This window comes from Hyperoodon ampullatus (genome assembly GCF_949752795.1).
Source record: "Hyperoodon ampullatus genome assembly, chromosome: 2".
NCBI classification, from domain to species: Eukaryota; Metazoa; Chordata; class Mammalia; order Artiodactyla; family Ziphiidae; genus Hyperoodon; species Hyperoodon ampullatus.
Window position 1 is genome coordinate 69,721,984 of NC_136915.1, and position 17,239 is coordinate 69,739,222.

Consider the following 17,239-nt stretch of genomic DNA (forward strand, 5'->3'; position numbering starts at 1 on the left):
CCAAATAGAAAAGTCACATAATGACTGAAGTGGCTTTGTGGGCTGAATATGTAAATAATCTTGGATAGTTAATTATTTCAGGTAATATTATAATTCAAGCAGAGAAGAAGGAAGCTTTTACTAAATTTCCTTGATTAAGTAGATTTTTCACTATGATTAATAAAAGCCAGCCGCCTCCCAATATGACTCCCCCACTTTGAGTTTAACTCTCATTTCCGAAAATCAAAGCAAAACGAAAAATAAAAGCAATATGGAAAGATTATCAATATTAAGTTTCCCATTTGAATGTATACTTATGTTAATTTCCTAAAGAATATTTAAGATAAAACATTTTCTCTTAATAATATGTCTTTTTGTGTGTGTGTGTGTGTGTGGTACGTGGGCCTCTCACTGTTGTGGCCTCTCTCGTTGCGGAGCACAGGCTCCGGAAGCCCAGACTCAGCGGCCATGGCTCACGGGCCCAACCGCTCCGCGGCATGTGGGATCCTCCCAGACCAGGGCTCGAACCAGTGTCCCCTGCATCGGCAGGCGGACGCTCAACCACTGCACCACCAGGGAAGCCCAATAATGTGTCTTTAATTAGAAGTAGAAGACTGTTTTTAGGAAGTTGAATTTCGGTCACTTTTTAATAATTAGTCATGTTGGGGCTTCCCTGGTGGTGCAGTGGTTGACAGTCCGCCTGCCGATACAGGGGACACGGGTTCGTGCCCTGGTCTGGCAGGATCCCACATGCCGTGGAGCGGCTGAGCCCGTGAGCCATGGCCGCTGAGCCTGCGCGTCCGGAGCCTGTGCTCTGCAACGGGAGAGGCCACAACAGTGAGAGGCCCGCGTACCGCAAAAAAAAAAAAAAAAAAAAAAAAAAAAGTCATGTTGGTAGATGATGAAGTTTCAGTATTTTGAGTAGCAGAATATTCTTAAGTCCTACAGTATTAATGTTAATACTAACAATAGAGCACTCTTTCCAATGAATAGCAAATGTGTTACCATCCAAACTCTTTATTGTATTTTGGAAATTAATTTAAATTGAATCTGTTATTTCTTCTCTCAAATATATATTTGTTTATTTAATTACTTTTTTGAATTTTTTTATGTTTTATAATGATTTTTCTCTGCCTTCAATGGTTTAATGTGTGAATATACTCAAATACCTTAGGGCAAATTACCTACTAAGAAAAGGATTGTAAATATCATGGATTGTGGAAGACTTAGTTTACAGTTAAATAATATTCCCTCTATATTAATATAGATTGTTATCTCTCTATTAAATATCACTTTTACTGGGAATAAACGTGTCTGTAAAAAGTATTATTAAGCAGAAAGAGCTTGTTTGTCTTTTGATTCTAGCAGTGCCCAGGTCAATTTCCAGAGCAAAAAAAGGTCTGAGCCTGGGAGTATTTTTTGTTAATACCTCTAAATAAGGGATGGAAAGAAACTTTTCAGCTGCTATTTAGCTCTCCAGAGTGGAGGTCTAAAGATATCTCTTTAGTCCAGGAATATATTACTAATGATTTATTTGACATTTAATAAATTCTAGGTGCTCTGCTGTGTAGTGCACAACATAGTCTGTGGCTTCAGGGATTTCCTATTTATTTGAAAAACAAGACACAGATCCATGGACAACTAGTCAGGTGTACATTGAACACTGCACTAAACTGAGACACAGTAAAACCATGTCTCTCCCTATTGTGTTACAAATTAAATGCAAACTTAGTTCTGGAATTTTATACTCTCCACAGTGTGACCACACCCACCCCAAGGTCTACTGCCCATTGTTTCCCTCACAAAGATTCCACAATAGTGATATGGGAGTTGCAAGTAGTATTTGTTTTTTGAGTGTTCATCATGTGTCAAGCATTTCACATGTATGGAATCATTTAATTTTCACAACAATTCTAGGAGGTAGTTACCATTGTTATCCTCATTTTATAATCAGGAAAAAAGAAAAAAGGAAAAAAAAAAGCAAGACATGAAGATGTTAGGCAGCTTGTCCAAGGTCAAGGAACTAGAGGTGGGCCACTGTCAGGACTGGAAACTGAGTTGGCTGGTCCCAGAGCGTGAAGTTTTAATCATTGTATTTTGCCTCCTTCTTGCCTGCTATGTGTTAGTCTGCTCCTGACCTTCTGTTCTTGTTATTTCTATAATGCTTCCTTCCATCATCAAAACTGTTCTCCTTATTGAACCCCTATTCATCTTTTAAGGTTGATCTCAAAAGTCACCTTTTCTTATGACCACACAAAGGTACATTTTTTTACTACACTATAACCACTTTATTTACCTCTTTTTGGCTATTTATTAAATTCTACCTTATATTATTGGAAACTTTGTACTTATCTGCATTATGAGATTATAAACTTCTTGACTGTATCTTAATTCACTCATTTATTCACTCAACTCTCTGTCATTGTGCTAATCTCTGCCCAACATAGAATAAGACAGAGTTCTTGACCTCAAGAAAAACCTTCTAGAGTGGAAGATAATTACAACAAACAATTACAATCCAGGAGGGTCAGTGCAATGACATAGAAGCAAACATTGCAAAACCAAAAAAGCGAACTGAATCTAAGTTGGTCACTGGGGAGGTGGAAGACAAGAAAAAGTTTTAGGAATTGTTGACTCTGAGCTGAGGTTTTAGTGTTGAAACTAAACCTCATTAACTAGTGAGGAAATGGATATTATAGTCCACAGTCCCACCAAACCATGTTCCTGCACATAGTAGATGCTTAACAAACACTGGTAGAATTTAATTAGATTAAAATCGCTACGTGCGTTTCCTGTGTTCATGCAGACAGAGCGAGAACAACTTTCAAGCCATTGATTAAAAAAGACTTTACAGAAATGAAAATTTTCAGCTTTCTGTGAAGTTCCCTGTCAAGCAATCTCACAATTGCACATCGTTGTTAATAGTTTGGCACATATTATGGGCTTTATGGTCTTTATTTTCTTTAAAGCTCTCCATTTTTTAGAGATTGCTAGATAAATATGTGGCAGCACTCCGTGCAGAGTGCACAGAACGGAACATTCAAAGATAAATCCTACCAAGCTGAGGGGATAAAAGAATTAAAAAAAAAATCAACTTGCATTTCAGGTTATTCATCTGGGCAAAAAGAGAATAGAAATAGCTTTTATCTAGCCCATTCAATAATTCAAATTCCTGGAGAACAGTAGTGCGGTAGTCACCAGGCAGAAAATTCTCTTATTTATTTTTAAGAACAATTTTTTATGCCACTCATCTATTTCTATCACCTAATGAAAGCCGAAGATCGATTCTTCCCTGGTGAGTGCAGAGTTGGCCAAATGTAGCTGCATCAGAGGTGTCATATGTCAATACCTGTAGAATTATACAGAATAGTAAAATAAAAGCCAGAGTTGGCTCTGGTGTTTTAACACACACATATATATATGGCATATATATGAGATACGAGAGTGTGTATTCCCTATGATCTCTGTACTAGGAACAGCATGAATGATATTTCCAATTTAAAAGCACTCACACACATTTTTATAATATTGTGGAAAATTGAGTGTCTATAATAGTGAATGTATGTGTAAAATGTTTACTTGGAATTTATTTAAATAACTTTTCCTTAACATAGTATTAAAGAAAAAGAACAGTATTCTCCACAGCATATGCCCACATCAGTGCTTTAATCATAACAGCCTCATTTTCCAAAGGTTTATTTACATAAGTGCTTTCTCTGTAAATGTTACATTTGAAAAAAAATACACACATTCATATAACCTTTTAAATCAACGACTGTTGGCAAAATGTATGGAGGAGACCAAAGAAATATGCCAAAAGTGGTTTGGAAATGTATTTAGCCTTAGTACTGTTTGTAAAATTCATTTTAACTTTGATGCCTGATTACATTGCAACAGTTTTTTCAAGATTCCATCTGGCGCTGTAAATGTAGTGGATAATCTGTGCTGAAAAGGGAGTTTGGGAGGTGTTAAGTACATTGCCTCATGCGGATCTTGGACTAGGCTTTTCAGGCAGAGGTATTTTTGACTGATTAATATCTGGTGAACTTGACCTTACCTCTTCATCTTGTGCCCTGGAGGCCTGCTTTCCCAGAGAAAGCCCTCACTTCAGCACCTTTTTGTGGATGTTAATGAGATCAAAGTATCCCCTCCTAACCTGGCAAAAGGTATTGTCCTCAGATATTCAGACTCTTTTTCACTTTCTAGATGCTTTATTTAAAGGAGCTGAAGAAATTGACCAACCGTTTGGATCTTGGGTGGGTAAAGTCTACAAAGATAATGCTAGAACAACAAGGGACATAAACTTCCTAAAGACTGAGGCAGATTTTTAATGAGTTATTCAAATTATTATATAATTCTCAAGCTCACTTTTATCATTCAGATGTCATACTTTCTAAATTCATTTGGTAAATCTTTTCTTCAGTCTAACATGGGCTCAAATGTTGTAATTGAGGGACCATAAAAAAAGGGATTTATTTTAGTTCTTTAAATTCTGGATTATTTTTATAGATCTTTACCTTAGAAATATAAACATGTTTAAACTGAAAGAGATACCAGCAAAACTTGTTTTAGTCACTTTTAATGTTAACTTTCTGAGGATAATTTAGGAAATTTTATCAATATTGTATCTTTCTCCTCACTCCTCCCCCACATCTCCTGGCAAAATTCTTTCTCTAGATTACACTGCCATCTGTTTTCATTCTTTTGGTATTTGGTTGCAATTATTTTACAGCATATATTTTTGAATAATAATTAATAGAAGTAAATCAAAGCTCTCAGAGAAATAATTCTCATATGTGGAATAGCAAAATCAGATGAAAATATGACTGGAAATATCAAGTCAATTTTCAAAGCTAAGGACTGGGGATTTTGCCTTGTGGCCTTTATCAAGGTCAATAGGACTCCTGTGGGTAAGTTTTGGTAACGTGCTCTAAAAAGGCTATCCTCTGAAAATATCTAAGGAAACTGGAAACAGGTTAAAAAGTCAAGAAAACACAGGGGCATTAAAAGAAAGAAAATCTCAGAAACCCATTTTTTTGTAGAAGCTAGAATAACATATTGTATGAAATCATTCAGTATTTTTGGCAGTATATTGGAGGTAAAATTTTATACTCCAGAGCAACCATGACTAATTCTTCTACCTGCTGTTCCCTTGGTCTCTATATTTTTTTCATTTGTGTTTTCTTTCCTTGGATCTGCTGAATGCAGCCTTTCCCTCTTGGGGAAGAGTGATGAAGAGTCCAATTTTTCATTATTCATTATAGTCTAAAAATCTCATCTGCATGCTGATCTCACTTTGAAATCAATGGAGTCTCAGCCCCCTGAAGAGGTATTTAAGTAAATGAGAAGCAGCTCATGGGAAAATGATGGGGAAAACATTTTATCATACTAATGTACATTTCAAATCCAAATGTAAAAGCATGATGGATGATAGAGGCAAAACTGGAACCAAGAAACATATTATGTCAAGAATTAACTTAGTTCATGTAGCAAATGTCTCAATTAGACAAGGGGGGAATAAAAAAAGGCAAATGTTATGTTATTAAATTAATGCAATTAATGTTTAGTTACTTTAATTCTGCGTGATTCAATACTTATCTGAACTCCTAAGTCAACAAGTAATATTATATCAGGGTCTATAATGTTTATCATCTATGACTAGAAACCACATTTTGAGAATTACAAATATTGATATACATTATATTATAGTAGGTTATCTATATAATCTATATTTTATTTTAAAAGGACTATCATTTCTGGGAATAATCAGAAAACTGGTTATCCCCAGAAAACATCATTTCTTCTGTAGATCTCTTCATTCCCTGGGGCTTCTCACTTTTTTTGAGATTGTGAGTACTGTCATTTTCCTAAGATTTTAAAACTCATGCAAAGAACCTTCAACATGAAAGTGGGACCATTTGCTATCCTGCCTGTATTTTTTTTTTTTTTTTTTTTTTTTTTTTTTTGCGGTACATGGGCCTCTCACTGTTGTGGCCTCTCCCGCTGTGGAGCACAGGCTCCGGACACACAGGCTCACGGGCCCAGTCGCTCCGCGGCATGTGGGATCTTCCCGGACCAGGACACGAACCCGTGTCCCCTACATCGGCAGGCAGACTCTCAACCACTGCCCCACCAGGGAAGCCCCTGCCTGTACCTTATTTCCCTCATTTACTTTTCATTTCCATATATATAAAGTTACATAAATGTATCGAAATAAAAAATATACATTTTCATTCACATTTCAGGCATTTATTGAGGACAATGACTCCTTTCTCACAGTCATCCTCACCCTTTCACCTTCTATCACCCTATATGATTTCACCATATACATCACCCCAAAGTATCCCAAATCTCATGACTCCTTATTTCCACTATGTTAGTGCCTTCCCCTTATATTTCTCTTCAGTAATTTATCTTCATTGCCATATCCTGAAGTTTGCCCTCGCCTGAAATGGAGCCTCCACACAGTAGGATTAGAGAGTGTTGGGAAGAAAGTATTTTCCTTTACCCTTCAAAGGTTCTTTTGACTGGTCTAATAACCAAATAGACATGAGATAGATTAACAGGAGAAAATCAAATTTAATGTCGTATGCACAGGAACTCCCACATACATGAGGGGTTCAAAGACAGAAGGGTAAAATGAGGTATATATGCAATCCAGAGCTAAGGAATGGGAAAGGAACCAGAGGCTTCAAAGGAGAGGAGAGCAGTTCACAGGACAATAAGAGGAGCAGATGTTTGGTAATTGGATGTTTGCTCTGCCATACAGAAGGTTCACTCATATAAAATTTATCTCTAATAATAATTCTCATTCTGAAAAAGCCCTAAATTTAAATTCTTCTAGGTAGTTAAGGGTGGGGCAGAAGTTTCTCTTGAGCCCACAGGGTCTTAATTGCCTTTTGTTCAAAATAATCCACATGCCAAAGTGGCACATCTTGGGGAGGCTTATTCTGAACCCCTTCAAAAGCTTAAGCTGCATTGTCTTTCTTTCTGATTACGGCATCATTTCTTTTCAGACATCATGCCAGTATTCCCTACACTCTTGTTTTTAGATCTTGTTGAGACTTTCAGTCTCTTGACATCCAACTCTTTCTTCTAGTCTCTGGGCTTACTTGAGGCATTCCTTCCTTTTCTAAACACTCAGTTCACTTTAAGGGTCCCTTGGCTAACAGCCTCAATTCCTTTGCCTCCCTGACCCCTACCATTCCTATAATCCTCTTGCAAATGAAAAATGTTAAAAATTGCCTTTCACTTCTCTATACATGTGTATGACCAGAGGCAATCACACAATTAAACAGCTGTTCTCTGATTTATTTCAACAACTATCCTGGTTCTTCCATTTGTATGTCATGCAGCTTACTTTGTTTTCTGGCAACTTGAGAGACAACCTTGACTTCTATTATAAAGAGAGAAGAGCATAAACCACCAAGCATGAACTTTCTTTACTAACTCCCCATCCTCCTATAAACATGTCTATGTCTGCTTCTAGAGTCTTCTTTTCCTCAGTCTCTTAGACTGAGGCTAACCCCCAATTTGTTCTTAAAGCTAGTCATGTCTGAGATTTTTCATAATGTTAATTCATCAATCCTATTTTCTTTCTTGTTTCTTCAACTTCTTTATATTTGCCCTTTTCTATCAGTATTAAAAACAAACAAAATCTAAAAATTTATTTCCATATTACACACTACCTTATATGGCATCGATTTATCTTTACAACAGCCCTGTGTGTGTCCTGGTGGTCAGTTAACCTGGGAAATTCAGATTCAGCAGTGTTGAGAATTTGGCCAATGTCACACTGCTAATGGTGGAGCACCAATCCATTTCAAATCTTCTTCTCCCTTCCACCATGTATTTTTAATTATCTTTTCATATGCAGTCTTCTAAATTAAAGGTATTCTCTTTACTCATTGTATCCATCACAGCACTTAGCCCAGTGCCTCACAAAATATTGGTGAAATATAGGCTTCAGTTATGATAAAGTCATCACAATTCAGTGTTTTAAATGCTACACTTACAAGATATAATCATGTAAACGACGCTCACAATGTCCAATTTACGGAAGTGTCACAGGCGCTCCTTTATAATGGCAGTCCAAAATGGAGGTTGGCATGATCTTTTGAACATTTGAAAAGAATAATAGTTTATATCACTGAACTATGAAACTGTACTGCCAACTCCTAATGACCTTCTTGACTGTTCAGAGATTCCCCTCAGGTTCTCCAAATGCTTGAAATAATAATAAAAATAAAATCTGAAATACTAAGATCATATTATAAACTGCACCTGGAGAAAATGCTTCCAGGGGTCATAAAATCACTAGGTTTTGCAGATGAAAGAACTTTATTTGAAAAAATTATAAAGGGAAATTATGCCACGAATCAAAGTACCTAAAAAGAGATAGAAAAAAATACTGAACATTTTTCAAAACTCTCTATTCCATTTGGAATAGCTATTTATCAAGTACAATAAAGAAAACTTGTTTTGTCCAAATAACTTTGCATATACAGTTGTTAACCTATTTGTAGCTATTGCTTTTCAGACACATTTTGGACATTGCTTTTCAGTTATAACAATGGAATAACATTGTTCTCATTTTAAGTATGTGAATGGTTCAAAAGTAATTTTCCTGCTTTACTTTTGTTTCTACCACTTTTTGGATATTACTGCTTTTATGTGTCCTGTAAGTGTCATATCTTATTGGGTGCATTTTCATAAGAATGCCTAGCCTTTGTTAAGTGTGCATCTCTATTTTACAGGCTAGAGTATAACAAAAAGATTTTAACCCACATTTTAAATCCAGGGCCATCTGAGTAGAAATACATCAATACCTAGTTATTAGAGTTCTGATGGGAACGTGATACCTGTCTGGCTTACTAACTTACTAAGTACTGAAGGACATTTCCTGTCATAAGAAAATGTAAAAAGAAAGGAAACACATATCAGTACAAGTATAGTTAGATTTTAAAACCACCCTGTGCAGTATGGATTAATTTACTAATTGCCTAACATGACATACAGCATAATATGCGAAATGCTGGAAATCCCAACCATAAAACTGATATCATTAAACAGAACACTGTGCATCTTTGTCCTATTAATGTGTCTAATTAGAGGACCCTTGTTAACTTCATGGCAATTATAATGTTTTTTCCAATTGTACCAGCCAGATCATTTGCATTCCTTCACATTCTGTAGTAACAGTACATGAGATGTATTAAATGGGAATCACTCAGTGTGATATAAAAAAGGAGATCAAGAAATAAAACAAATGATTCTCTTTTGCTATCAGTTTGGGAAAACTGGTGAAGGTGTTGGGAAGAACTAGGCCAGGTGGTGAAGTGTTTTACCAGAGACTAAATTACAGTGAGGTAGTTTGATATATCCAGTGATACCTGCTAAAATATTAAAAATGAAATGCAATAGAATCACATCTAATCTCAGAAACATTTGTCTGTCCTAGGGTTGGATATTCTTCTTTGAACTTACTTTCTGCTCTGGTAGAATTGGAGAATAAGATATGGCTTTATATGCACTCATTGTACTTTGAATTAGATTAACAGCTAGTTCCATCAGGATTGGCAGTAGAAGTAGAATTTGCCAGTATCATATTCCAAAATTTTAATAACTGTTCACTAGAGAGATTATGTGACAGATACAGACATATGCATCTTAGAGTGAGCAGCTCTTCTGTTGAAGTTTTATGGAAAGTCCTTGGTTGTTTCATATGCTTTTAGGCTCTTCTCTCCATTTGTCAACTATATGAATTATTTATTTAAATTTATTCATTTAGAAGCATGTAGAAGTTCCATTTGGAGAAAATCCCACCCATCCAAACCCCTTTCCCTTCACCCAATTATAATTCACTGGGTTGCATTTAAAGAGGAGTATTGGATGAATCATTGTTGACATAGACTCTCTTCTTGACATAACTGTAGTCATGCTCCTCTAATCCCACTCTAGGCCTCCACCTTCAATGTCTGTCCTTGATATCTGATCACTCTCCAAATCTGGTCACATTCCTTATTCCTTTTCCTTAGTATCTGATCACCCTGGTCTGACCTCAACAAGAATCCTATCAAGTAGATCTAGCCAGAATCCCCCCTTATCGTTGTTAAAGAGTAATTTTCAAAGGAAAGGAAAATCTTGATTCTTATACAGATGCAAGAATGAGTACATATTAAAGATTATATTTAACTCATTAATGAGGAAGCTAAGATGTTACAACCTGCTCAAAGAAGTTAAAGAAACACAAATATATATAGAATTATGGAATGTTGAAATGAATAGACAAGTGGAAGCAAAATTGGCTTTCCACAACAGAAGTTTGTCTCTTCACAGAATTTATTTGTATGTTGATAGAAAAGAATTATTTTTGTACAATAGCTTCCACAGAGTCAGAATCAGACAACCCAGAAGGATGTCTTATAGAAAATGTACAGTTTTCCTCTGAAGCACAAAGTTTTTCCTACACTGTCTAGACATTATGAGTTCGATTAATCTGTCCTCCTGGACGGTAGTCATGTCTCTGATGACTTAGTAATATGAGGACAATGGACCTTAGCTAAAACTCTAAGGAAAGGAAAATTCTAAGGTTGAATTTATCATCCTGACAGGTCAAACATAGACTAGGCTGCAAGGCTGCTTTGTTTACTCTGTAATTCCTGGCACGTAGACTTGATATCTCTGGAATAACCTTAGTTAAATAGCAAGGGAAGACCCATAATAGGAAATTTGAAATAAACAGTAACAACAAAAAATAACTAGGTGTCTGCAACGGAAAACTTTGCATTGTTTAGACTATCATACTTTCTGGGTTACTAATTCTACCTTTTTTTTTTTTTGCCTTTGAGCTAATTTAGAACTCTGCAACTTGTAGATAATTGTTAGCAATGAGAAAGAATTCTTGTCAATAAACATGCAAATAAGTTAATAAATTGTGTCAGGTGGCAATTTAATTGATTTCCCTCGCTCCCCACTCCTCAAGTACCCCCCTGGAAAAAGCCAGTTTTGAGTCATTTGCACATTTATTTCAACACTTATTTATTCCATATAAATTTGCAGTTCTTTGGTTTCTCCTTTGGACTGGTTGTAATAACATACCAGTTACCTCAATTAAATAAATTCTTTGACATGTGTTCATTTGATATTTGTATGATACACAAGCAGGTCTTTTATGATTTATCATTTAATATCACAAAAGCATCTAGAGACTCCTCTTGTGTAAGAAATAGTTGCAGTCTCACACTGGCTGTGTTACATTAGGAAACCAGGCAGAAATGGAAGGAAATGAAGGCAAATTCCATTACTTGCAATAGATCTCTGTCCTTATAATCTTCTCTCGTGTACTTCTTAAGGTAAATATGCCTTAGTTTTCAGGATAAAAACTAAATATTTGGTTTATAGGGGGTATTTATTGTATGAAATAAATTTCATTAAATAAAAAAATACATAATTACCATATTTGGTAAATATCTTCTCACTGTATCATATTTTTATAGGAAGAAATAAGACATTCAACTTAATTCAAATGAACTCAGTTCAATTCAAATCAAAATACCTCTACTGTAAGTGTCCAAGAGATGCTTTAAATTTAAAAATCTCTTGTTATCCAAGTTAGATATATTTTGTGTAGTTCTCTGAGATTCTTGTGGAAAACTATTTCATAATTGCAAGGTATTTTCAGATTTGTATATAAGCAATGATCAGTTATCAATATTTCTCCTGGATATTTCCAGAAAGCAGTGCCCTCTTATAAAAAATAAAATGGTCTTTACCTATAGCTCAGATATTTTTTTAGCTGTTCATGCCAGTCCCTTAGATTTCATTAGAACCAAGGAGCTATACATGATGAAGGGAAAATATTTACCAATGGAAAACATGTTGACACAATGAAATGATGCATTCCAGCTATTACATTTAGGAAGATAAGACTACATATGCAGGCATCTAATTGAAGTGATATTTTTCATGTTCAATCACAATCGTTTGAAAATCTTTTAAGGAAGTATTTATATTCAAAATTACCTTGTCTAAATATAAACAATAAATAAATACTTTTAAAAGACCTATATCACTAAACAATTTCTTATGATTTTCTTAGGGAAGCCTCCTCTTTTGCATAGCTAATGCTGTGGCAGCTTGAAATTGAGGTCCATGTATTAGTCAGTTAGGGCTGCTATAACAAAATACCACAGACTGGTTGGTTTAAACAAGAGACATTTATTTTCTCACCATCTGGAGGCTGGGAAGTCCAAGATCAAGGTGCCAGAAATTTCAGTTTCTGATGAGGGCTTATAGACAGCTCTCTTCTCATTATTTCCTCAAAAGGTTTTTCACTGGTGTGCAAGGAGAGTGGGAAGAGAGAGAGAGAGAGCTCTGATGTCTCTTCTTATAAGGACACCAATCCTATGGGATCAAGACCTCACCCTTATGTCTTCATTTAACCTTAATTATGTTCTTAGAGGCCCCATCTCCAAATACAGTCAAATTGGGAGTTAGTGTTTCAACACACGTATTTTAGAGGATACAAACATTCAGTCCATAACAGACAATAGAGTTTAACTCTGTTATAAAATTTTGACAGTTTGTCTACACATTTTATTACAAATTAGAGAATGATTTATTCAATTTGAATGATAATTTGCTTATACTTATACACTTGTACCTTACATAGAAATTGTCCCTAGCTTCATGAAACCATCTTTAGTGCAAATATAAGACATATTTACATTCTATTACTGAAATATGCTTCCACAGTGCAGTGTGATTGATGAATTCTGACCGACTGTTTCTTCAGTTTGAAATAGAACCTCACATTTGAGCAAAAATATAATATTCACGTACATTACAGCTTTTCTGAAAAAATATGTATGTTCACATTTCCTCACTTTTTGTCACAAAACCCTTTGAAGAATACTTTTAGTGAGAATCATAATGTCTCTAATAACAAAGTTGAATATATTATAAGAAGAAAGAAGTTAGTCAGGAACTTAGTGCCAAGAGACATCTGTTGATTTATTGTGATCTACCCTTCAAAATATTTATTATTCTGGACCAGTAGGGATGCATGGTTGTTATAGAATATATTATAGTCTATATGCCCGCCAAAGTGAGATTGTGTCAACTGATATACTTTTGTACACATTACATGTTATACTCTCCAGGGTTTGCACATGAATCCACTGAATCACCACGTTGCTAGTAGTATCCTCTGCACCCCAGTGTCTCCTGATTTGCTACTTTCTTGTGGCCACGACATGAAATACAACAACTCATCTCAAGCCAACCTTCTTCCTTCCTACACTTCACTTTTCACAAAGCTTTACATTAAAGCATAAGTGAGAAAAAGAAGTAAGCCTCCTTCCAAACCCTGAATGACTGAGATGTATTTGGCTATTACTAGAAAATTGCTTCTTACCTTCAGTACATTCTGAAAAATAGACATATTCTTTATGCCTTTAGTACACAGTGCTGATTGCATTTCTTTAAGCACATCTTGCCAAATGTCCTCAAGTTTCTAGTAGGTGTATCAGCTATTACTGATACTGTTGTTTTTGTGGTCTGTTTTCTATTTCATTTTCTTGAAATGGGGCTTAAATACTGTTGGAGAGTTTGTGGAATTAAAGAGAAGGCTCATGTAAACATATCTGCCAATGATCTCAAATTGCTACATTTTTATTTGGGGTTTCAAAAATATTTTAGGGGCTTCCCCTCCCATTGTTTTCTCAGATATTGACCATTAGTACTGTTTTAACAGTTACTTTCTTGACTTTAGAAAATCCTTTATGGTCTTCTAATAAATTATGCGGACACTGTTGCTTTCCAGCAAACTCCTGACATTACTTCCCCTATTATTATAACGATTTACCGAGAATACATAAATTGACACACTTGGAGACGCTGTTATTTGGGAGTTCCCATTCAAATGTTATTTATTGGGAGCTGATCACTAAGAATCCTAAGAAAAATATTTGGTATTGACCCAGCTAGCTAGTGTGTCTCGTGTAATTATCATACTCAGCCATATAAAACACAGCTATATACAGCCAAAGATCCATGAACACAATTCACAGTAACATCGTTGAAATTCAGCAGACAGACAGACCTGATTTTAAATTCCAGCTTCACCACACATGAACTTAACCTTCTGGAAGTTACTAACCTGCATAAACTTCTGTTTCTTCATTGGAGGCTGATGAAATTAGAGATTATGTATATACCACCTAGTACAGTCCCTGGCAAATCTTTGAGAGTCAATAAATTGTCATTATTATTGAATTTTTGTTAGATATCTGTGAGGCCAGGCTATTACTTGGTCTTCAAAGAAATGTTATGACACAAATTTAGTCCTTAGTTATGTATGACTTTGTAGAAAATATTAGTAATATTAAATATTTTGTTACTTTTCATAAGATCAATATGAAAACCTTAAAAGCTTCCCTACATTTGTTTTTATAAAAATATCATACTACATAAACTGTGATGAATAGATTGCAAGGCAAAGTGGGGCAGAGGGACCAGTTAGCAGGCTATTAGTCCAAATGCACCGTGATGATAATTTATAAGACAGATTCAGGAAAATTCGATGATAGAAAATAGGGTTATAAGGGGCAGATTCAAAGAGAATTCCTAGGTTTTTGTCTGAAACAACTGTTTGTGCTGTCATTTACTAAGAAAGAAAGCTATAAATGGAGTAAAATCAGTTCAAGAATAAAGTAAATTCAGTGCTTTTTAAATTGATGCATAATTGGCATACAATAACATGCACAAATCTTAAGTATTCAATTTGACATGCTTTGATTATTTTATTCACTGTTGCATTCACAACACAAAATAATACCTGGGACGTTTTCTTCACCTCAGAAAGTTCCCTCATGTCCTTTTCCAGTTGATTCAACTCCCCTTCCCTAAGCAATGATTTTCTGACTTCTGTAATTGTAGAATAGTTTTATGAATCTTCAGATTGCATACTGATGGACTCATACAGAATGTATTCTTCTTTATCTGGGTTTTTCATTTTAGCCAAATAATTTTGAGAATGCCATGTGTATTGGTAGTTTATTCTTTTACATTGCTGACTAGTATTCCATTGTATGAAACTATCCCAATCTGTTCATTCTCCTGTAGATAGACTTTTGGGTTGTTTCCTGGTTTTGGCAATTATGAATAAAACTTCTATGAATATAGTTATAAATCTTTATTGTAGATATGTATTTTCATTTCATTTGTGTAAATACCAAAGAGCAGAATTGATGGGTTGTAGAGTAGATGTATGTTTAATTTTAATAAGAAACTGGCAAATGATTCTCCAAAGTGGTTTTCATTTTATACTCTCAGCAACAGTATGTGAGAATTTCAATTGTTCCACATTCCATCCTATATTTAGTGTAGTTTGTTTGTTTATTTGTCACTCTAGTAGATGTGAAAAGATATCTCTTTGTGGTTTTCTTTCTTTTTTTTTTTTTTTGACTTGGCATCAATTTTATTAGTTTTTATCACTAACATGCTTGGGCAGATTTGTTACTTGAAGCTGGTTAAAGAAAAAGGAGTTTTAACAAAATTATATGCTGGATAATTCTTGATGCTTACTAAAGAATACTAGTACACTATTGAGAGCTCAAGCTAACTGAATTAGAACTTGCCTCCTTTGCGATCTGTAAAGATAATTTGCTATTCAACTTTTTCTTTTTCTCATTACAAGACCCTAAAATGTAAGATGGGCACACAGGTTTCAAAAGTTCTGTCAATACTTTAATTTCAAAGTATCTACCCCAAATGCCTGCTAAAATATCACCTAGGTCCCTGTAATGTCCCTCTCATTTCTTCCTAAGTTGAAGTTCAGATAGCACTTTGTAGTCACACACGGAACAGAAATATTTCATGCATGAGCTCCAAGAATGCTAAGGATTAAAAATATAACAAGTTCAGAAGAAATGAATGGGATAACATAGGAGGAGGTGTAGACATCCTTGCAGGGTTCAACTCACAAAGATATTAGAACAAGTTATGCTCCATCCAAAGAGTCAGTGTATTTCTGGGCATAGGACCTGAAGAGGGAACCCTTAGATGTCTTCCACTTCTTCACCATAACGCATGGGAGCGCACCTTGCGCCTCTGACTCAGCCACTGCCTGGCCTCTGGAGACAAACAGGCTGTGACACTCCAAAACCTCAGTGCTTGCCTGTGGCTGGAGCAGCTGCTACAAATAGGTGATGTACTGGTGCCAGTGGCTAGCCCTGTTCTGGGAACATGCTCTCAGACGAACAGGTGAAGAGAGTGTCAGGTCCCCTATGTTGGGTTTCTTTCTGAAGTGCTGTCCAGTTAGTTGGTCCTGATGCAGCAGGCTTCTAGAAGGAAGCTTCCTCTAGTGGAGCTCTCCAGGCAGGAGTCTGAGAAGCTCCATCACCCTGAGTCCACTTAATACACATAAGGATATTAAGTTTGCTTGTAGGACATATGAAAATAGCTAATATATAAGAAGGAAGAACAATCTATGCTTTCTCTACAGGACCTGAATCTACAGGCAGATCGATTCTAATAGTTCAGCACTTCATCTACTCACTGCCAGGCTTTCATGGCAGTTTCAAAGTCAACTCAGAGGCAAGTTTTTCAGGAAAACAAGTGGTGTTAAGAGAAAAAAGAAGCATTACCGTCAATTTATGGAAACTAAAAAGAACACTACCACATTCCTGTCCATTCTGTTTGAAGCTAAGTCTTTGGTTTTCAAATGAAAAAAATCTTAAATCCATAAACTTTGAGAAGATTAATTTGGGCATCTTCTGGTTTAAAAAAAAAAAAAAAGACAAACCCCTTCAACCAATGAAAATCTGTGCGGAAAGGAGCAGAGTTCAGGCACTCCGGAGAATAGATGTGGAGGAAACACGTCTGCCCGCCTGCCCGCCCTCACACACACACACTGCACACGACCAACAGGCAAAGACTCAGTATGTGACTGCTAAGTTTAATTCAACGGCTACACCCACTCCTGCCTTGTAAAAATAACAGAATGCTCCTCTCAAAGTTACATCGCCATGTGAGCACTGGTTTGTTGTTTTTGATACAGCCTTACAAAAAGTTGGCACCAAATGCACATAATAAAAGTTTTAAGGCTTAATAAAAATACAGATGAGTAGTTTCTTAATGCAGCTTGGAGGTTGAGAAAAGGATGCCAAGAGTTAATGAAGCTTCCAAATACAGGTAGTTCCTAATGTACAGAGCATTTTCCAAATGCAAATGGCCTCCCCCATCAGGTTCAAAGGAG